This window comes from Muntiacus reevesi, chromosome 15 (genome assembly GCF_963930625.1).
Source record: "Muntiacus reevesi chromosome 15, mMunRee1.1, whole genome shotgun sequence".
Taxonomy (NCBI): domain Eukaryota; kingdom Metazoa; phylum Chordata; class Mammalia; order Artiodactyla; family Cervidae; genus Muntiacus; species Muntiacus reevesi.
In genome coordinates this window covers 33,292,655-33,315,965 of record NC_089263.1, presented here as the reverse complement: position 1 = coordinate 33,315,965, position 23,311 = coordinate 33,292,655, and the positions used below count along the sequence as shown (strand labels likewise).

The 23,311-nt window shown below is 40.9% G+C and overlaps 1 protein-coding gene across 4 annotated transcripts in view; it reads left to right on the top strand.

Annotated features, from left to right (window-relative positions):
• The window catches only part of STXBP6 (syntaxin binding protein 6), a 256,424-nt gene that overhangs the window by 34,330 nt on the left and 198,783 nt on the right, over positions 1-23,311 (top strand). Inside the window, exon 1 of one of the 4 annotated variants that reach the window (XM_065906719.1) lies at positions 3,670-3,772. The exons of the other annotated variants lie outside the window; for them this stretch is intronic. The gene's annotated coding sequence lies outside the window, so the exon portion shown is untranslated. Of the gene's footprint in view, positions 1-3,669; positions 3,773-23,311 lie in introns of those variants that run through there. 4 annotated transcript variants of the gene reach the window in all.

Sequence of the window (23,311 nt, the reverse complement as noted above, 5' to 3'; positions counted from 1 at the left end):
AGAAGTCCTGCCTTCCCAGCTCACAGACTTGATGGAGAAGACAAGCAGCATTTTCATGACTGCTTCTAGTTTTCGGTGTGGAAAATTTCAAAGATACACAGAAATAGAACATTACAATGGACCCTATGTGCCTTTCTCCCAGCTTCAACAATGGTCAGTTTATAGCCATCTCGCTTCATTTAGATCTCAACCTCTTTTCCCTCACCCTGGACTATGTAGAAGCAAATCCCTAACATCCTATTATTTCACTAGTAAGTATTTCTACATACATCTCTGAAAGATTCTTATTTTCCTTTTAATACTGTCATATATTATCATACTTTAAGAACTTCTATAATATAATCAAATATAGAATATCCAGTCAGTGCTCAGATTTATCCATTTTCTTCATTATTTTTCTTTTCAGTTTTTTTTGTATCAGGATCCAGATAAAGTCCATACATTGCAATTGATTGACATGTTGCTTCAGGCCCTTTAGTCTGTAGGTTCATCCTTCACTATTTTTTAAAATTCCTTGCAATTTATTTTTTGCCAAACCAGAACATTTTTTCTGGTCCATAGGTTGGCTTTTGCCAGTAACACCCCATGGAGTTAAATGTTTCTATACTTAACATATTCCTCTAGCCACTGCATTTCTTGGGAATTGATAGTCATATGTAGAGTCTAGCTCAAATTTTGTTTCCCTTTTTTTTTTGCTCAGGAATACTGTGGGTGTATTGTGTACTCTGATCAGAAGGCATTTAACACTAGTTCCCTGTGTGGGTGGTTGTGTGAGTGAGAAAGAGATGTGAACAGTTAATGGGGATCCTTACTGCCTAATCAATTCATTAGTGGTTTCAAAATCTTCATTTCCATCATTTCTTCATTTATTAGCTGGTCTACTTTGATAAAGAGTAACCTCTGCTTATCAGCTACTTGGTTCTCCTTGGGTACAATTTATATGGGAAAGGCAGGAAGATATGCCCATTCTTTCTCTTTATTTACCAGTTTTTAAAGTAGTTAGTTCACTTCTGAATAGCCTGGGAGTTAGGGGTGCCGTCCCTTCATGTAGCTGAACACTGACATGTAATTTATAGTCCAGCTCTTCCCATCAGTGGGTTCAACCAACAGCAGCTTCTGTAGCACTGTAGTATTTACTATTGAAAGAAATCCACATATATGTGAACCTGCACAGTTCAAACCTGTGTTATTCAAGGGTCAACTGTTCTTGGCTCCATTAGCCAACTAATTAGTAATGTTCATAAAAAGTAGCCATTGAGAGAAGGTCAGAGAAACAGATATGTAATTCATGAAGAATTCATGAATTCAAAATACTGGTGTTTTAACCTTTTGTGTTTATTCCTGACACAAAATTGTCCCATCTTTGGCCAGTAGGAGTCCCTTTGTGCTGGCTCCTGGATCCTTTTGATGTGATTCTAGTGATCTCTGACAGTTTCCCTGCTTTCACTAGAAGATATTCAAGGTCAGTGGTTCTCAAAGTGTAATCTGAGGATGCCTGAGGTCTCCTAAGACCCTATGAAGGGATCTGTGAAGTCAAAACAGTTTTCATTACAGTCCTAAGACATTCTTTACCTCTTTTACTTTTATTTTCTTATGTATTTATTGGAGTTTTCTAGAGGCTACCTTTTGGCTCCTGGAATAGGTGTGTATGTCCTTATATTCCCTGAAATTTTCTAAGGTAAGGTCTTGAGAATCTTCAATAATCTCTAAGAATGTAAAGGGGTCCTAAAACCAAATAACTTCACCATTGTTGCTCTAGACTCATTTTTCTTGCCACATATATGGAATCACTGTTGTCTTTGTAAATTAGCTCCCTTTTTTAGTCAGCTTTTGAAACTTTTTTTTATTATGTGTGAGTGATCTGCTCCAAATCTCAAAGCTAATAAATAGCAAAACCAGAATTTGAACCTAGATGTTTATGTCATAGTTTTTCCATAAACAACGGATTGTTTCCATAAAACAATCACTGATGTCCAAAATTTATGATTGATTGAAGCTTAGAAGCTATAAACACTGCCTGAAATGCCAGACAGGTACATTTTAGGAGCCACCAAGCAAAATTAGCAGTTCTCTTTCTCTAGTGGAATGACTCTCAAAAAAGGAAAAATGGATATAGAGGCAGGATGAGTGGTTGCTGTGGCTCCATGATATAATAACAAATTATGCACAAAATCCTCTCTTTTTACTGGTCACAGTAGGGAAATTCAAAATGCAGTGGTAACTCATTAACATGTTAACTTTGAAAGATTTCAGTTATCTGGAGAGAAGCTTGCTTGGCCTGTGGAATTCAATAATGGCTTAAATGTTCCCCACTAATTTCTGAACCCAGAGTCAGATTGATTGCTTGACCATGCAGCTTAGAAATAACTTTCTTTCATCTTGTAGTTAGTTGAATCAAATCCTACAAGAAAGCACCCTGCAATTTTCAAAGCTGAATAATGGTGCCTGAAGCCTGGGACTACAGTTTTTCCATCATTAGTTTGGGATTAGCAGATGCAAACTATTAGACAGAGAATGGATAAACAGCAAAATCCTACTGTATGTTACAGGGGACTGTATTTAATATCCTGCATAAGCCATAATGGAAAAGAACAGGAAAAAGAATATATATTTGTTTAACTGAATCACTTTGCCGTATAGCAGAAATGAACACAACATTGTAAGACAATTATACGTCAGTTAAATTTAAAAAACAAAAAATAATAATTTTTCCGTCGCTGAATAGTACATGAATCTCTGAAAGATGGCTAGTTAAAACCACTGAATTTTGCAGCTCTGGGTCCTCGGGAAAATCTTTCCTTTGTCTCACTCTGTTGAGCTGAACTCAGTCACTCTTGCTTTGTTCAGCATTCTCGGTCACTGCGGCTTGTCTTGGATAATGAACAACACTGACTTATTTCCCAGGCACAAAGGAGAGTTTCCATCATAAGAAAAGGAAGTAAGCCTTCAAAAGGGCTTTCTGAAGCTAGCGTGTGTACGGGAGAGGAGAAGCCTTATGTAACGTGCTTGAGTGTCTGCCAAAAGTAAGAAGGCCCCTGACAGCGTCAGGTATCATCATGGAGGAAGCTTGGTTTAAAGCTCACATCACCAGTCAGGCGCTTCATCATCATTCTGGGGTTCAGGTGAGGAGTGAGGCCAGGAATTCATCCACAGTCTCAGGGCTCTTAGTGAAATACAGGTTTCTTTCCTGGAAAGTAGATTTTGAGTTCTATGTAAGTTTTTGTCTTTATGGGAAAACTCATTTTCCATGGAGGCTTGTTTGTGTTTTTTCTCATCATTAAATCTGTCCCAGTGAAGTGATTTAAATATCTGCTCTTGGTGACCTGTTGTGTTTAGATTTAATGGATTTGCAAAGTAAGGTGGTCTAGCCGAGTCATCTCATTGACATTGCTGAAGATAGTTTCGGAATACAGGCAAGTCGGGAGTATGAAGTGGAAAGGTAGGTTTCATAGGGTCATGGCAAAATTTTTTCTTTTGTATTTGTCACTTTGAATAAATTGAAAAAAAATTATGTTCAATTCATTGAACGGACCCATCTCCATATGGGGAGCATGTGGTATGTGACGAAGCAAGCTTTGAACTTACTACTAGGGAATGTTAGGAATTTTGGATTCTGGTGTCACTGAGGAAAATGGCCCCGCCTCACTACACTTTGGTTTCCTGTTTAGAAAGTTCTGTTCCTTCAGAAGGACCTTGAAGTACTAGGAGGAAAGGTGCTGTGTGTGTGGAGTTTTCCATAAAGTACAGTCCTAACGAAAAGGCTGAGTTAAAGGTAGGTGAATGCTCTATAAAAACATGAGATATTTATTAGTATATGCCATACATATTTATTTACTTATGTATGAATGAAGTAGCCTCAGGCAATTTGAAGTCAGATTTAAAATTCAGGTTTTGTTTACTTACTGTCCTTTTTTCTCTTAAGAACAAAGAATAGCAAGGCCTAGGAAGTGGAAATTGAAATTGATTTTAATTGCCTGAACAAGTTTACTGGAGAATCATTTCATTGAAGTGAAAATGAAGGCCAGATTATTTTTGTTTTTTATCTGTGTCTAATTCCGGGTCATTTTGGAGTTGTCCATAAATCTCTCTTCAGGTCTAAGGGAGAATATCCATCAAAGTGAGCCAAAACGTAACAACTCTTTGTGACCACTGCTTTGGCTAAAAATCTCTATGGTGAGAATTCAGAATTTCAGGAGTGCATTTGGAGGTGGGATGGATTATACTGATGGGTCCTGTGAGGACATGGAGACTATTTTAGACTCTCTCAGTGTGCTTTGGAAACTCTGAAGACCTATTCTCTGTTCCCCAAAGCTCAGTGAACCACAGTTGGGAGCAGTTGGGTTTTGTACCCTTCAGGTGTTTTCGAGTTAAAACACATCTAAAGTTAGACTGCTGTGGAAGGTGGGGATAGCCTGTTAGAACAGCATTTGTCTCTGGAGAGTGCCACTCTTTCAGAAAAGATAAATGATGGCCTCAAGTGATTTGTAACTCATATAGTGGCAGTCACAGTTGCTTAAATTTAATGCTATGTTATGTACAAATGTGTAGTATTTTGATTTGGCTCTAGAAGCAAGTTTTTTGTGTGTGTGATGTAGTTTTGGATGAAAAGGCTGCATGCTGGTGCTTTACAGAAACCGATGGGACTGGAAAAGCTGCTCTGTGTAGTTGAAGATCAATGCCAAGTTGGAGTGAGTTCTCAAACAGTATGTGGCACTGTGGTCATGCCACGTTCCTTAGTGAGTGGGATTGGGCTTGTTGGCTTTCTGTTCCACTAAAGAAAGAGAAGCTTTTCTATGCATTTGATTATGCTCCGTGATATGTAGAACATGACATTTGGGGGCTTAGGTTTGGGAGAAAAATGTGGTTTCATTGTTTATTGCATAGTTTGGTATAATTTGTGCAACTTTTCTCTCTCTTGCCTTGAGAATAAAATGGAAAATGGAAAAGCATAAAACTCAGGTTATCTGCAAATGAAATTAAGAGGAAAAACGTCTCTAGGAAATAAGATAGGAAGACATATGTTTACGTTTTACAACATCAGATATTAAAAACCAGTAGAAGAATCCTCTGTTTACCAAACTATTTTAAAATTCACTTAAATTAAAAAAGAAATGGATGTGTAGCTTATTTACAATGTCATGTTCATTTCTGGTGTACAGCAAAGTGATTCTGTTAAATATACATTATTTTTCATATTCTTTTCCATTATGGTTTATTACACTGTTGAATATAGTTCCCTTTGCTATTAGTAGGACCTTGTTGTTTATTTGATATAAAATCGTTTGTATCTGCTAATCTCAAACTCCTAATTTAGAGATTTCAATTTTTCATTGCTGCTTTCCGTAACTCAATGTCTCATAAAGTTTTATAATCATTTTTATAATCTGAAGTCAAATCAGATTATAATCAAATTACAAGTCAAATCATTTATAATCTGAAGTCAAAACAAAACAAATTTGCTGGAAACGATCTTAGCTGTCACTCAGTCTGTCCTTTGTATTTTGCTGATGAGTCTATCCAGTAACTCACAGTGAAGGTATATCTGACTTTCAGTATTCCCCATGCCTAGTGATGGGTTTAATACAGCCAGTGCTGGCTGGTGGGCTGACTATAGAGTAGTACTTATTAAAAAAAAATAACAAAAAAAAAGTTGACGCAAACCTTTTTATCAGAGTGTATTTGAATAGAGTCTTTGTGGAAATTTTTATGGTTGAGGATATAAGAACAACTCTTTTTTTGGAGATTTGCAAATTTTGCCATTCTTTCATGAATTGTTAGATCCCAGTATCTTTAGTATGTGAATTCTAAAAACTTAGATGTAAAATGTACAAAAGTGTTTTAGTGTGTAAAATATCATTGTTACACGTTTTCTTCAAGCTGATAATTTCTCTTACTGTTACATTGTGAGTGTTAATTACTATTTGAGAGTCCACAGAAGAATGAATGAACAAGGCTCATCACTGTCAATAGACATTATTTTCCCCATGCCAAAAATGAAATAAAATGCAAATTTTTAAAGTTCCATCAAGAAATAGTTTGCAAATGAATAATAACATTCAATGATTTTTTTTAAAACAACCTGAAGGAATTTATCTTATCAGGTCATGGCCATGTTTGGAAAGCTGAGAATTTGAACTTGAACTGTGTTTTTTTTTTAATTTTTAAAAAAATGAATTGTGGCTACTTCCCATGGGTAGAGCTGGGTCCAGGATTTATTCACCTTGCTCACATGAGACTCAGGAAATTTTGTTTCTGAAGCTATTAGAAGGAATTTCCCATCTTCCTCCCTGGTTTCATGCCTCAGTTACTGGTGTCAGCCACATGGACAGGTCTCTGGAGGGGAAAGGGAGTGAGGCACACGTGGTCCTTGTTGGTGAAAGGCTGCCTAAACCTCCACCCTGGAGATTCTGTCCATTCTCAGTTTATGTGGGGACTTTAAGATGGCATGGTAATAGCTTGGGTTTCTAGAAGCCCTGCTTTATGACCTAACAAATGGGTTGTCTGTGAGATCTTTTTCTGAGATGTTCTGACTAGGTCAGAAGAATCCAGTTATGCTGGAACATTGCAGCCATCATTTCTTTGGTGATTAAAACCCTCAGATTTTGGAGGAAAGAATCCAAATATCTTCTTTATTTCATCCATTCCTGCCACAAAAGTTTATTCAGTACTTCCAGTGTTCTAGGCACTGTTTTGGGTGCTAGACACCATGGACATAATTCCCTGTCCTTACAGAGCTTCTTATGGGGAGAAAGGCATACAAGTAAGTTAAATATATTCATGATATGAGCCCTGGAGAAAATTAAAACAGGGATGGAGGTAGGAATAGAGCTGAGGGAGTCATATAGTATCTTGCATTACTTCCGGTGACTGATTAGCCCCACAGGCATGAAACAGACCAGTCCTTTATGTGTTGTGACCGATTGTGCTGTCATGTCACCACCAGCACTGACACTGTCACAGTCGGAAGGCCTTTGTCTCACACCTATTAGCAAGATTGTGTACAGAGTGAGTCATACAGATGAGTCCTCCAGACTGGCAGCCCTCACGTGGACACGTGGAGAGGACTTAAGGATGGCAAATTTTAAAAATGATGCTATTCTTTCAGCAAATGTTTACTGATTGATGGCATCTAGACAAGGCATTGTGGAGAATAACATGATAAATCACATGTACACCTTGCTAGCAGTGTGTAGAGTCTAGTATATTTGTATATAGTAGATTATTTGCATATCAGTGATGGCACATTTGAGATAGCCTAGGAAAGCCCTGACGTATGCTGGTTTCTCCTTTTGCCGAGGCATGGTTTTTAGTTAGCTGCTTTTGGAGGGGGTGTGGGATAACTAACCTCGGAGTGGTGGGTTAGCAGTTGCCTGGTGTGCAAATTCGAGGGCAGCATGATTTCTATCCCTTGCTGAATGTGTAAAATGCCTTTGAAGTGAAATACGTTTTCTTTGTGAAAGATTGCTCTGAGAAGAAGGTCAGCTTCTAGGGCTGGTGATGAAAGTGCTGATTCTAAGGCATGATGGTTCTTAGCCAGAAACGGAATCATTGAGGGTCTCAAGGAAATACTTAGCATTTTACTCCTTTTCAGGGGAATCATACACTGTACTAGTATTCTGCCAGCTCAGAGATGAGCCCCTCATGAGGATATTATTTGGATGGATCTTGAGAAGGTCCCTAAGGGAAGTGTGGGCATGGGAGGATTTATCTCCCTTGTCTGAGGGTGACTCTTGGAGGAAGCTAAGCTTCTTTATGTGCTGCATCATCTGGATCCTAATATCAGGTTATTCCTGTTCCTTCTAAATAAATGGTCACCCATCTTTGTATGAGGCTCCCTGCCATTTATTATATAGATGGAATCAAAAGTTTACTGCATAGAGTTTCATTTATAGACGTGTGTGTAATCATGCATCCATACATATCCACAGAGGGCAAGGGAAAGCTTGAAAGGGAGGGCACAGTCATTAAATACAAGGGCAGAGGCTGTTGGCTACTCACCAAAATCTACATTTCCCTCTTCTTTTTTAAAAAATGTATTTCTGACCATGCTGGGTCTTCATTGCTGTCCACAGGCTTTTTCTAGTTGTGGTGAGCGGGGACTATTCACTAGCTGTGGTGTGTAGGCCTCTCACTGTGGCAGCTTCTGTTGTTGCAAAGCCCAGGCTCTAGGTGTGCAAGCTTTAGTAATTGTGGCCCTTAGGCTCAGTAGTTATGGCACATGGGCTCTGTTGCCCTGTGGCATGTGGTATCTTCCCCAACCAGGGATCAAATCTGTGTCGCCTGCTTTGGCAGGCGGATTCTTAACCACTGGGCTGCCAGGGAAGCCCCACATTTCCCTTTTCCGAGCCTGCAGCAAGAATGCAGTTTCCAAGCTCCTTTGCATTTAAGCGCAGTATGTAACTGAGCTCTAGCCAGTAGAATGACCCTGATAAAAATGGCAGAGCCTGGCAATTTGAGTCCCTGTTTCAGTGTGAAGAACAGGAAGACTTCATTCATCCCCTTCTGCAGATAAAACGTTCTAAGGCGTTTGAGCCATTATATATTTTGAGGTCTATTTCAGCAGTGACTAGCCTTTCCTCATTAGTACTGATTCTTTGGTAAACCAGAGAGTCAGGGACCACAGTTTCAGGACCTTACTCTTACTTTTGGGAACATTGGATCCAGTTGTTTCCACCTGGATGGCAGAATCAGTGCTATTGAATGAAGGTGGTTATTGTACTCATAGGTTCAGGCTATGTGTTCATTATTGCACTCACCATTCATTGCTTAGAGATGGCTATAGAGGGTAGAGTCCAGGGAATGCTTGCTGACGCTGATATTTCTTCTTTTTCTCCTCTTGTCCACAAATACATTAGTTGACAAGACCCCCTCAAATGGGACTCTTGAGTTGAAGGTAACAGAAAACTCAAAGAGAAACAAACAGGTGGTTGATGGGGTTGGGGGGGAAGCGTGGGAAGAGGAAAGAAATAGGTGAGGGAGATTGAGGTACGAACTTCTAGTTGCAAAACAAATGAGTCACAGGCTTGAAATATACAGTGTAGGGAATATAGTCAATAACTATGGAATGTATTTATAAGGTGACATATCGTGACTAGATATTGCAGTAATCATTTTGAAATATATGGAAATATTGAATCACTATGTTGTGTAACAGGAGCTAACATGGTATTGTAGGTCCATTAGACTTCAAAAACAAATGAACTCATAGAAAAAGAGATCAGATTTGTGGTTACCAGACATGGGGGATGGGGGAAGAGGAATTGGATGAAGGCAGTCAAAAGTTACAAGCTTCCAGTTATAAGGTAAATAAATATTAGGGATGTAATGTACAACATGATAAATACAGTTAACACTGCTGTATGTTATGCATGAAAGTTAACAGTAAATCCTGAGTTCTTATCACAAGAAAAAAAGTCTATTTATTTAATTTTGTATCTATATGAGATGTTTAGCTGCTAAGTCTTGACCAACTCTTTTGCAACCCCATGAACTGTAGCCCGCCAGGCAACTCTGTCCATAGGATTTTCCAGGCAAGAATACTGGAATGGGTTGCCATTTCCTTCTCCAGATGAGATGATGAGTGTTCACTAAACTTACTGTGATAATCATTTTATGATGTACGTACGTCAAATCATCATGCTGCACACATTAAACTTTACCATGCTATATGTCAATCATATCTCATCAAAACTGGAAGAAAAAAAATCCATGGATTTCCTATAGGAAAAAAAAAGTGTTTCAGCATTTAGCAATTTTAATAAGAGCTAAGCGGTGCATTTGACTTCAAGTGCTGTTTCTCTGTGATTCTTAATCCAATCAGACCCTCATCCACAGATTGCCACACCTCAGCTATCTTTGTATTCTTCCCCTAGTTCTTTACCCCAGAGCCTGACACAGTGCTTTATATATTATATGCGCCTAAATAAATGTTTGATGGATTAATTACTTAAATCTCTTATGTTGGAAGAGCTTCGTGAGCTAGTTTTGTGTTTGGTGAATAGTTCTTTCCGTGATGAATCTCCATTCCTGCTGCAGTTATGTTGGTGTCAATTCACATGATGTTTCATCTTGTTTAATTTCATGATGTGGCTTTTAGCTAATGACAAAAGTCACCCAGCTTGAGGTTTGAGAAGGGAAAGTGGTGATGTGCTAAATGGTTGCTATATGAGTGTAGTGGGATGTGTCTTGACCTGGTTCCAAAAGTACTTGTAGGGCTCATGTCTATTAAATGATACTGAACCATGTTCCTATGCTTTTCTTGGCAAAAGAGTCCTCTCATGTACTCTACCACTCAATTTAATAAAAGAACAAAAAGTTAGTTTTTATCTGCCTGGTGTCTAGGTTGGTATCTTAGGTGTTGCTTGACTCAGTGAAGGTTCTAGAGAATTCTCTGAAAAGAGATGTCTACATATTCATAATGAAGCTTGCTCCCCCTAATGCAATTATAGCTGAAATCCTTCCCTCAGGGATTTATATTCCTTCTTAAGAGCACATTTTAATACTGATACTACAACAGAAGGATGACTGAACAGGATTGAGGACACTAATGGCCAGGAAGGAAATTAGGGGTTTCATCAGCATATATATCTGCCTTTGAGCAACAGTGAGTTTACCTTCCATGTCTTCTCTGGCCTTTTCTTCCTCTCCAGCTGAGAGGTGACTTCGAAAGAAGCTGGCCAGAGCCTTTCTCTGATCTTGCCCTTCTCACTTCTTTTGTCAGTTTATGATCCTTTTGCCAAAAGTCAGTGAAGCAAAAGATCATCTTTACATGTTTGACCTTTACATGTAAGAATCTGTGATGTGAACATTTCAGAGCTGGCTGACTTGTTGCTAAACTTCGACTGGCTTAGTGAAGACAGGGGAACCATTGTTTCTTTATCAGGACTTACAAAATCATAAAAACTCAATTGTATAGGCTTCCTGTCATAAATTACTTAAAAATTATAAGCACGTATGTTGTAAATATGGAGCTGATTATCTTTTCTCAAAATAGTCTGGGATAATTAATAGTGAAGAAGTTAAATTTTTCCTGCATTTCAATTTACTGTCCTAAATGGCATTATAGTGGCCTGAAAATATTGGGCCAGATTCATCTACTTAAAGGAATTAGTTTTGGAGAATTTTTTTTTACCAAGCATTTTGTATGTCGAGTTACAGGAAAAGCAACTAGTTTGTAATGTGGATAAATTAGTGTAACCTGAGAAACTAACTCAGTGACTGTACATTTTAGACCAGAGATGTAACAGTAGGTACATGTTTGAACAGAGATTAATGATTAATAAGTTCAAGAATATTTATTGCTTTATTGTAGAACATAATGCTACCCTCTGCCTTAAATATAGTTACTGTGATGAAAAAATAAAAAATCATCACCCTAAGGGTCTTCTTAACTCCTGTCAACTGATATGACCTGTCCCATATTTGACAAAAAATTACAAGACATGCCAACGGGTAAGAAAAAGTACTGTAGAGGCAATGCAATAAGCAAAAACTAGATTCTCGAACAACATGGACGTTAGAACTATCAGACAAGGAAATTAAATGAATTATAGTATGTCAAAGGCTCTAATTCAAAAATTAGACAACATGCAAGAACAGATGGGTAATGTAAGCAGGCAGATTGAATTTCAGAAATAATAAAGAGAAAATGCTAGAAATCAGAAATATAGTAACAAAAATGCAAAGTAATTTTGACAGACCGGTAAGTAGACTTGATATTGACTAAGAAAGAATCAGTGAACTTGAAGATAGATCAACAGAAACTTTCCAAACTGAAATGCAAAGAGAAAAAGTCATTTTTAAAAAAGAACAGAACATAGAGGGTCTGTAGAATGAAATGAAAAATTATAGCATATGTACCATTGAAATGCCAGAAGAAAAAAAAGGAGCGGAAGAAATATCTGAAGTGATAAGGGCTGAAAACCTTCCCAAACTAAGATCAGACAGGAAGCCACACATTCAGGAGAGTTGAGATAAATAACCTGAGGGTTCTCCCCACCCCCTGTGCCAAATATACACTTTTCCTTTTTTCACCCGAATTCTCCAGTTCTCTGACACCAACTAGGTGTCCAGCAATTCAATTCTGATGCCAGTTCTTGAAGTTAGTGTAGAACTGATAAGGGAAGGGCTCAATGCCACAAGTCTGTCCCCATTCAGATGCCAACCAAATGGAGAGCTCAGGCTACCCATATTTCTGCCCAGTTAACAATAAATTCTTGGGCGCCACAACCCCAAGTCCCTGAGGTTGGATAATTTGCTAAAACAACTCCCAGAACTCAGGAAAAATGCTTTTCTTACAATTATCAGCTTGTTATAAAGGATACAGCTCAGGAGTAGACATAGCCAAATTGGGGGGGTGGGGTGTAGAGCTTCTGTGTCCTCTGTGGGGGTGCTCCCCTCCTAGCACCTTTGTATGTTCACCAACCCAAAAGTTTTCTGAACTTCGTGGTCTAGAGGTTTTTATGGAGGTTTTACTACATATGTACGATGGGCTCAATCATTGGCCATTGTTGATTTAATCTCTACCCTTCTGTCCTCCCTGGACGTCAACAAAGAGGGTGCTACTGAAAATTCCAACCCTGTAATCATGCTCTGGTCTTTGTGGCAAGCAGACCCTATCCTGAAGCTCTATCTCTAAGAGTCCACAAGAGTCACCTTATTAGCATAAACTCAGGGATGGTTGGAAAGAACTTTTTATGAATAACAAGGCACTCCTGTTAACTCTGGCAATTTCAGGAGTTTCAGGAGTTCTGTGGCAGGGACCAGGGATGAAGACCAAATTCCATTATATCATAATACCACTCCCCCCTAAACTATAGTAAGACATGTCTTATTCCAACTTCAGAAAACCAGAGCTGGAGAAAAATCTGAAGGAAGCCAGAGGGGGAGAAAGAACACCTTGCTGTGGAGGAAGAAGGATAGGAATTACAGTGGCTTCTTGCTCGTCAGAGACCGTGTAAGCAAGACTGTTGAAAGAAAAGAACCTTTTCATTCACACCAGCCACCTTCATTGAGTTCCTGTGCTGCCATCGGGAATATTAACAGGAAATAGTAAACCATGAATGGTGCCCTCAAACAGCTCACAGGGGCCTGAAGGAGAAATGTAGGTGCTGCGTGAGTTTACATAAATTTACGTTCCCTCTCTGGGTCTCAGTCTCTTAACCTGCTCAGTGAGAGTATTGGACTAGGATAGTGGCCTTCTATGCTTCTCCTTCTTTAGAAATAGAACTTTTAGTCAAAAGAACTTATAGTTTCATTTGGGAGCAGATAACAGTGGAGCTGTTGTATTTGAGCTAGAATAGTGATGGGTGGGAAGTGATGCTGAGGTTTCCCACTCCCCATCTCCAGGAGGCTCCTGTGGGGACTCTGTGGGACCCCTGGGGCTTTGGAGGAGCACTGGTGGAAAACTCCTGACCTAGCAAGAGAGCCCTTGCAGCTGTGAAGCCTCTATAGCTAAGCCACTAGGCTATTTTGATGACAGTGCTTCCTTCACCTTTAGATGTCTCTGTTTGGGCCTAGTTTCTTCCCTACCTAACGTTCTGTGCACATCCACATTTAGTGTCTTTTCTCATTATACCTAAAGGGCTTCTCTACTTTATGTCCTTCTGCTTACCATTTTTCTTCTCTCATATCTCTCGTTTCTTATCCATTTTTCCCACTTTAATTTGTATGAGTAGACTGGCTTTTTAGGATACAAGGAAATTGATCAGAGGTAGCACCTAGTCAGTTAATACGGTGGGAACTGTTCTAAACAGTTCATATAAATGACCTCATTTCGAACTCATGACACTTCATGAAGGGTCAGGATATTAACACTTGCCTCAACAGATGAGGAGACCAGAGCAGACACAAAGGGGCATATTACGTGATGAGCTGAAAGAATAAGAGTTGTCAGAACTGTGACTGGAACATAGATCTGCAGGCTCTAGAGTCCTTCCACCTAACTGGGGCCTAAATGTTTTTCTTGATACTTTCACTTTTTGTTAATTCTCTGGAAGGCTGTGCTCCCCACTCATTCATGTATTGGTAATTCTAGAGCTATGTCTCTGCTTCCTTTCTTTCCCTTCCCTTTTTTGAAAAGAGAGAAGCTAAGAAACCACATGATGCCAAGAGTGAAATAATTAAGCTTTAACTGAAACTCACAAGAGAAGTGATTTGGAGATTGTTGTTCTTAGTGGATTCCTTGGAATGGGACGTAGGGAAGTGAAGCTGGGAGACTCAGGTGGAGCAAGACCATTTAGGCTGACAGTTGCAAGTTGCCCAAGGAATTTGCTATGAGGGAGGAAGAGGTCAGGGCCGGCCCTAGCCCATTGACAAAGTCGAGAGAGAGTAGAGTAGTGATGGAGTGGGGACAGCTTTCTGTTTTAAAAAAGCTAACCAGCTTTTAGGGAATGATTTCTCCTTTTGTGCTGCTGTGCAATTTTAACACTATTAAGTGTTCATTTAAGACTATTCTTAATATATTATTATTGTGCTGTACTTGTCGCTCAGTCGTGTCCGACTCTTTGCAATCCCATGGACTGTAGCCCGCCAGGTTCCTCTGTCCATGGGGATTCTCCAGGCAAGAATACTGGAGTGGGTTGCCATGCCCTCCTCCAGGGGATCTTCCCAACCCAGGGATCGAACCCAGGTCTCTTGCTCTCTGAGCCACCAGGGAAGTCCATAAAATTATTACCTGAAAATAAATAAAGAATGTGTGCCATCTTTAATCTGTGCTGAGTATATTGTTGCTACCAAGAGATCAAGGAAAAAAGGAAATGATTAACCAAATTCCTAAGGGCTAAAACCTTTGAACTGCAAAATATTATGATGTTTACTTAGCAGAAATAAACCCATTAAATGGCCAAGAAGCATTAAAAAAGTTAACCTAGAAGCTTTTGGCCAGTGTTCAGTTTATTTCATCATAAATGTAAAGTGTGAAAGATAAGTTTTGAGAAGTAAAATTCACATAGATCTGGTACTTTTACTAATAAAGTTATAGAACTTTAGGAAAAGTTAGCTATTTCTCTATTTGAACTATCTGAGGTGGCGAGAATGAGTTTCAATAAGGAACCACTGCTCCAGTATATATAATAAATCTATATAGAGAAATCAATAGAAAGATCTTTGCCTCACTGAAGCATTTTTCTTTCCATTTACTGAGTTCTGAAAGTAACATTCAGATTTATGACATACTTGGTTTAAAGAAGTTTCAATCTGGTTTGTGTGAGGTTTTTGAAAGGAAAGCAATAAAGTAGGTTTATGGGGATTTCATACACATTTTACTTCGGAACAGATGTTGAAAACTGGATAGACCTTCTAAAAGCAGAAAGTGTGGGTTGGTAAACATCCATGAGAGTCCTCAGGTCATTTTATCCAGGTGGTTTGCCTATGGATAAATCCCAAAGATATGTTTTATTCCCAAGAAGCTTATTTTTCAAGAGCTGCTTGATAATTTGGCTACCCCCAGAAGAAAAGTAAATCTTTTTACTTATTTTACGAGTCTGTGCAAACTAAGGATAATATCTTCTATAAACTTTCTACAGTGTTGGCAATTGGGTCTAACAGTCCAGGGCAAATTCCTGTCTTCTTTAAGAAGCATTCCCAAATCTCCCTCGTAGGAATTAATCTACACCTTCTTATTTATAGATTTGTTCATTCATTCAACAAACTATTGAAAACCTGCTGTGTGGGATTAAAACTGTGAGCAAGATAAGTACACTACCTATCTTATCAGAATTCAAGTTTTTTGTGGGACTGCAGAGTAAATACAGAGTCACGGCCGTAATGGGTGAAGTTAGGCTGCATGCAAATCTGGGAAGGCTTCCTGGAGAAGGTGTCGTCTAAGCTAAGTAGGAGCTAACTGAATGAAGAGAGGATCAGGGGCACCACATACAACCCTGGGGACAGCTTTGTGAAGAGAGTGAAGGAGGTGAGTGTTTCTGAAATGGAAAGGAGTTCAGAGTGGCTAGAGCGTGGACCATGAGGAGGAGGAAGGAGTGGCAAGGAGTGCATCTGGAGAGAGAAACAGTGGCTCTAGAACCCTGAGAGTCGTCGTGGGATTTGCTCTCCTGATGGTGATGGTGAGCCATCGAGGTGATGGCAGATGCTCTGTAAAAATTACAGCGGCTGCTGTCGAGGGAATTCACTGGGAGGCATGAGGTTATTACTGTTCATGGTCCAAGATGTAAGCAACTCCGTCCCAGGATCCCATGTTTTGGGTTTATTTCCTGGGAATTAGTCCCTGTGCCACATACTGCATCAGCCCTCATCCAGTGAAAAAACAGATGCTAGGCTGGCACTTCAAATAGAGGCGATCAGATGTGGGGAACTGGAGACACAAGGTATTAGAGGGCTGAAAGACTAGTGGAAGCAGAAGTAACATAGGGATTGTAACTCCAGGAAGCAGCTGCCATCCTGGGAGTAGGGGGAGCAAAGGGGAGTGGGTGTGGTTCAGTTCAATTTAGTCGCTCAGTCATGTCCAGCTGTTTGCGACACCATGGACTGCAGCACACCAGGCTTCCCTGTCCTTCACCAACTCCCAGAGCTTGTTCAAACTCAGGTCCATCGAGTTGGTGATGCCATCCACCCATCTCATCCTCTGTTGTCCCCTTCTCCTCCTGCCTTTAATCTTTCCCAGCATCGGGTCTTTTCCAATGTGTTAGTTCTTTGCATCAGATGGCCAAAGTATTGGAGTTTCAGCCCCAGCATCAGTCCTTCCAATGAATATTCAGAACTGATTTCCTTTAGGATGGACTGGTTGGATCTCCTTGCAGTCCAAGGGACTCTTGAGAGTCTTCTCCAACACCACAGTTCAAAAGCATTCATTCTTCAGTGCTCAGCTTTATAGTCCAACCCTCACATCCATATATGACTACTGGAAAAGCTATAGCTTTGACTAGACGGACTTTTGTCAGCAAAGTAATGTCTCTGCTTTTTAATATGCTGTCTAAGTTGGTCATAGCTTTTCTTCCAAGGAGCAAGTGTCTTTTGACTTCATGGCTGCAGTGATTTTGGAACCCCCAAAAATAAAGTCTCTTACTGTTTCCATTGTTTCCCCATCTGTTTACCATGAAGTGATGGGACCAGATGCCATGATCTTAGTTTTCTGAATGTTGACTTTTAAGCCAACTTTTTCACTCTCTTCTTTCACTTTCATCAAGAGGCTCTTAAATTCTTCACTTTCTGCCCTAAGGGTGGTGTCATCTGCATATCTGAGGTTATTGATATTTCTCCCAGCAATCTTGATTCCAGCTTGTGCTTCATCCAGCCCTGCATTTCGAATGATGCATATAAGTTAAATAAGCAGGGTGTGGTTAACAACCTAGAAACTCAGAGAGGCGACTGTAGAGCTGACCTGCCCACTGCTGAGGAGCTGCGTGGGTCTCCTAGGAGGGGTTACCTTATAGCCAGCCGGTGCGCCCCCATCCAGGGGGTCCATGGCTAGTATACAGAGCGGCGAAAGCACAGGGAACCGGAGCAGCTGCTACTGTGAAGTCTGATAGGAGCTGGAAAACAGGAGAATTCCTTCTCCTATCTCTGCCTTCTGATTTCCGGCCAGGGGCTCCCATCGGCAGAACTGAACAAGAAAGCAGTTGCAAGGCAGTCTGGAAAATGGGATTTGCAGATTTCAAGCTCTGGCACCATAAAACAGAATACAAAAGGGCGGGCCTGGGCTGAGAGACAGCTGGTAAATAATCTGCCCCAGGCATTGGAGAAAAGTAACTCTAGCTCTGGGGCTTCCCTGGTAGCTCAGGCAGTAAAGAATCTGCCTGCAATGTGGGAGACCTGGATTCGATCCCTGGGTCAGAAGATCCCCTGGAGAAGGGACTCGCTACCCACTTCAGTGTGTTGGACGGAGGCAAACCTGGATACCCATTGATCGGTTCAGTGGTTATTATCAAGACAGGAGATGATGGCAGCCAGATTGAGGGCTAGGAAACGGGTAGATGCAGGTTTAGAATGTCAAATTGAGCAGGATTTGGCAACTGATGTATTGTGAGGGATGATGGCCTGAATCAGTGGAGTGGAGGAGGAGGAGCAGGCTTGTGTTTCTGGTTTCTGACTTGGGTGGCTGGTGGTGCTGTTTACTGAAGATAGAACACAAGACTAGAAACTGTTTATGGGAAGATGATTTATTCAGTTTTGCACTATTGGGTGGAAATTCATTGTGTCTCTCTGGGAAGAAGATGTAGATGTGATTGGTTTTCAGCCTACAGGTGATACTTGAAGTTTTAAGAATGAATGAAATTACCAAGGGAAACTATAGAGGGAGAGAAGACAGCAGAGGGCGGAACCCAGAGGAGTGATAGCATTTTGGAAGAAAACACGGTAGTGGAGAAAAGTTGATTGAAGGCATCTGTGAAGGTCAGAGAGGTTGCAACAGAAGGTCATGGTCAATAGTTCAGGTGCTCAAAAGTTGACTGTTGAGTGTTGCTGGTAACTTCTTTATCATACTCATCTGGTCTGCCTATTTTCATTATTCTTTATGGATGATTGTCTTTGAGAATAATGTGGGCCTGGGACACTGCGGCACACGCCTCAGCATCTGACCTTGATGTTTTGCATATGTGTATATCCTTGATACATGTTTGTTGCATTGGGTTAATTAGGTATCTGCAAACTCCAGCTTGTGGATTGGCCACTTGTTTTTGTAAATAATGTTCTTCTGGAACACAGGCTGCCTGTTCATTTATCTGTTGCCCGTGCTTGCTTTCATGCTGTAACAGCAGAGTTGAGGACTTATGACTGAGACCCTATGGCTTCTAAACCTAAATTGTTTATTCTGTGGCTCTATATGGTTGCTGACCCCTGGGTTATGGTCTTGAAGCTGTTTTATGTAAGCTGGTAAGACCGTATCTTTGACTTTCTTTCTTTCTTTTTTTTTTTTTTTTTAAGTCTGTTTAATATATTTAGGGGAGATGTAAAGCATAGAACACGCCTTCTTAGGATTGGTCACAGTTTTGTCTTTGGTGTGAAGGCAGCAGAGCCAAGGGAAAGAAAAGCTAGCAGAAGGTCACTGCAGTCTCTTTAGCCTGGCTGCGGGGCTGAGTAATACCCTTGTAAGGAAATCTGCCAGCCCAGAGAAGATGGGACAAGAGGGAGCGTGGGCCTTAAAGGCATGCATTTAAGATGGGCCTTTTCAGCCCTGTGATATACCAGCCACTGTGCTAGGGGCCTGGGTTAATTTAGGAGCTGAGAATCTGTTTGGAGACACAGACCCACAAGCAGAAACTTACAGTTGCCTGATATGTGTCAGGCATAGTGATAAAGCCTCACACGTGATACAAAACACAGGCAGCTAACCCAGCCTGGGGAGAGGCAGCAGGAGGAAGAATGGGCATACTGGGACACGGCCAGCAGGCCCTTGGGTGCTACATCGCCACGTGGGAGCTGGGCGGGGATGTGGAGGGGAGGAGGGGGGCGGGGGCTCTATCTCTGGAGTCGGAAGTCCTGTGTGGGAACGAGCCCCGAGGTTGTGCAGTCATGAGACAAGGCAGTACTCAGAGGCTTACTTGTCTGTCACCAAAGTCTGTCTTCTAGGCATTCTCTTTTATTTTTTTAGCTGACATATTTAATGTGGTTTGAGTTTGTGGGAATCATAACCTTGAATTGGTTGATTTCCCCCCCTTACATAAAGTACAGAAGTCATCTTGCATTAATATGTCTTTTGACTGGATTTGTCTTGCCTGTAGGGACAATAAAAGCTCAGTGAGCTACGCCTGTAATGTAGGCGAGGGAAGTTTTCCTGTTTCTTTAGAACTCTGGACTTGCTGTCATTTTATTGTCCACGACCCTCAATAATGAGAAATTACATATTCAGGTTAATCAGACCATACTCCCCCAAAGGGCTGTGTCAACTCATTTGGCAGGTGTTAGGCCTAACATATGCATAGGGAAAGTGAGGTACACGCTTAGCTTTTAAGTTGCTTGCCAATGTTCATTGCTTCCAGTAAGTTCTTTTGTGTGTGTGTAAGAGTGACTCATACCAGTGACTTTAGGAAAATAGTTTTTCATAACTCTGCTTATGAACTGGAAAACCAGGTGCACCCAGGAAGCTCTGGGTGTTTCCTTTCCTTTTCTCTGTCTCTCTCTCCCTCTTCTTCTCTCTGCATATCTGCACCATCCTTTGCTCAGTCTACAGGTTGGTTTCCTCTATAACCTTGCCTTGTATGTAATCTGTCTTCTTTCAGCCTCTCTCTGCATCATGAGACAAAGCTTCAGCTCCCACTACTATTGGGTCATTTGCTATTTCTTTTAGAATCTGATTGGCCCAGCTTCTCTTTTTAAGGAAGAACATATTGTAGCTAAATCGACTCTTCCTGTGTCAGGGGCCTTTTCCTGTTCCACTCAGCTTGGCCTGGGGACTGGGAAGATGTACCCTTGCGTCTTATAAAAGTAGGCAGTTGGGTAGCTCCCCTGATAACCATAAAGTGAGAAGCAAGGCCTTCTGAGTTGTGACCTGTCCAATATAGCCTTCTGGGCTTGGCTCATAACTCACTTCCTACATGTAGTTCCAAAGAGACCTTCTTCTAACGTAGCCCAGTCTTCACAGGTAAAAGTACACGTTCACTTAGCCTTTCCTAACAGGACGCACTCAAAAGTCATCGTCAGCTGCTGTTACATTGAGAAGCAGTCATGGGACCCCATCAGGTGACCTGAATCCCCAACTCTCAGTGATGTCCATTTCAGCTCTGGTTCTCTCTCAGTGCAGTCTAGCCATTCTGGAATCCATGGACTAAATGTTACATGTAATTAACTCAACACACCCTGTTGTGTGCTCATTTTTTAAAAAGGGAAAAGGAATTTCTACCCCTTAATCTAGCGGCGAGATACATACGTTGGTCACCAGCTCAGCCTATATTCTGCCTAGTGGAATAGAGCGCACATCCAGTAACAGGCAGCCTCCTGCTGGCATTGGGAGGCCAGATGCTTGGACACAGTAAGATGTATTGGAGGAACCCTGACTGGTAAGCCCTTGGCTTGCTGCCTTTCCCCTTCACCTGTGAAATGAGTTCCGTGATCTGTAAAAAGCTACTCTAGACTTGTTGTCTTTTAGGCTGCTGATTGACCTGTCTCTGGGAAACACCGATGCTGTGGATTCTTCTGTTTTCTCCCTATGCCTTTCCTTCTGTTTTTCTTTTGTGTCTTTCCTTGTTGAATTCTGGTTGTGGAGGGTTTTTTTTTTTTTAATGAGTTCTTAGATAGTTATTGGTGTGACATAGCATAAAAGTATCAGCTCAGTGGCTGCATCTCAAACCAGAATCTTTTTGGATTTTTTTTACTTTCAACTCCTGCTAAGAGTTCAGAGCACTCTAATTTTGTAATAGATAGAGCAGGTATCTATGGGGTTAGGATTCTGTAATCAAGCTTGTTTATTTCAGAGCATTCTTTCTTGGCTAATTTCCATGTGGTTTCTGAGTTAATTGCATAGGGAGAAGAAGAAAAAAGAAAAATTCCGTTTTCCACACTGTATTGACATGACTTTTGCATTTACATTTAATCATCTGCACTTCTTCTATCTCAGTCAGTTCAGTGAGCTGTCTTTATATTTACATATCATTGAGAACTGTATGATAAATGAGAGGTAGAATTAGAATAGAGGAAATCAGCACAAATAACTAAGTATGTATCAAGGAATGGTGCAGCCATCAACCAACACCAAATAACTTCAAACTGATTAAGGTATTGGAGGTTTTTTTCCTCCCCCCCCCAGCCTGTGTTATTTAGTCTTAATTTAGCTTGTAAAAGTTTCTGTTCCCAGCCCTGTCCTCTTTCTCTTCAGAGCTTCCCAGCTTTTGCTGGGTTGGAGCTGAGGGCTTACCAATGACAAGTGGATACAACTATCCAGAGCCACAGCGGGATTTCTGTGTTTATAGGAGCATGCACACACACACACACACACACACACAGAGATACAGAATTAACAAATCAAATTTGTCACAATGTGCAATGTTAGGTATTTCCTACAAGGTGTAAAAAAGATGGTGATTATCCTGAGAATGATGGTTTCACACCATGTCATTTATTGCTCTCTAGGTATTTTTGAGGTGAACACAAACATCTAAAAAATCTGCTGCATAGGCTATGAGCGAAAGGCCAGATATAATTGTATTTTAAATGCAAGTAGTATATATTTAAGCTCTCTGCATGAAGCTGGGGATCCTTAGGACAGCAGCAGTTATTGGGAGCTGTTGACCAGTGTGTGTGTATGTGTGTGTGGGTGTGGTTCAGTGGGGTGGATTAGGAGAAGAGAAAGCTGCAGGGCTAGTGTTGCTGACACTTCCCAATCTTTAGGAGAAACTAGAAGTCTTTTTCTTCTTTTTGGCCACCCCTTGTAGGATCCTAGTTCCCCAGCCAGGGACTGAACTTGTGCTCAGCAGTGAAAGCACAGAGTTCTCACCACTGGACCACAGGGAATTCCCTAGAAATCTGTCTCACATAAAATATGTATTTTTATTTTTTTAAATTCATTCTTAATTGAAGGATAATAGTTTTACAGTATTGTATTGGTTTCTACCAAACATCAACATGTATCAGCCGTAGGTCTACCCATGCCCCCCCCCCCACTTGAACATCCCACCCCTCCAGGCCATTACCGAGTCCCAGCCTGAGTTTCCTGAGTCATACAGGGAATTCGCACTGGCTATCTGTCTTACATACGGTAATGTATATTTCCATGTTACTCTCAACGTACATCCCACCCTTTCCTTTCTATCATCTCCAGCCATGTCCACAAGTCAGTTCTCAGTGTCTGTGTCTCCATTGCTGCTCTGCAGATAGGTTCATCAGTACCATCTTTCCAGATTCCATTAAAATGTGCAACTTTAAAATGTACATGGACCAAGAAAATGAACGCTTACAAAACTATCCATTGATGACCTCAGTCTGTCCACTCCCACCACAGTGAACTGGTGGTGATGAATGAACATATTAAAAGTTTACCTTTTACCTCCCCTCTTCCCACATCATAACTCAAGACCAAAAGGACATCTGAGGAGTTTATATTCCTCTCAGCCACCTTTTCCCTGTAGCAGCCTATCTGACCGTTCCCCCTATCACCACACGACGTACCTGGAGTTCCCCCTTGCTTTTCTGAAAGTGTGTAGGGTCTGTGCAGAAATGAATGTGTACCTGCAGGCAGTCTGCTGCACTCACCCTAGGTCCAGCTGTGTCCATCTCTCCTGAAGTGTCCAGGGCACACCCCTAGCACAGATCCCAGGTGTCAGTCCAGGCATATGGCAGGTCATTCAAAGTCAACAGCTTCCATAACTTTCCAGCAAGGTGGATCTCCCTGTGTAATCCCAGCAGGCCAATATAATTAAATTCTTTA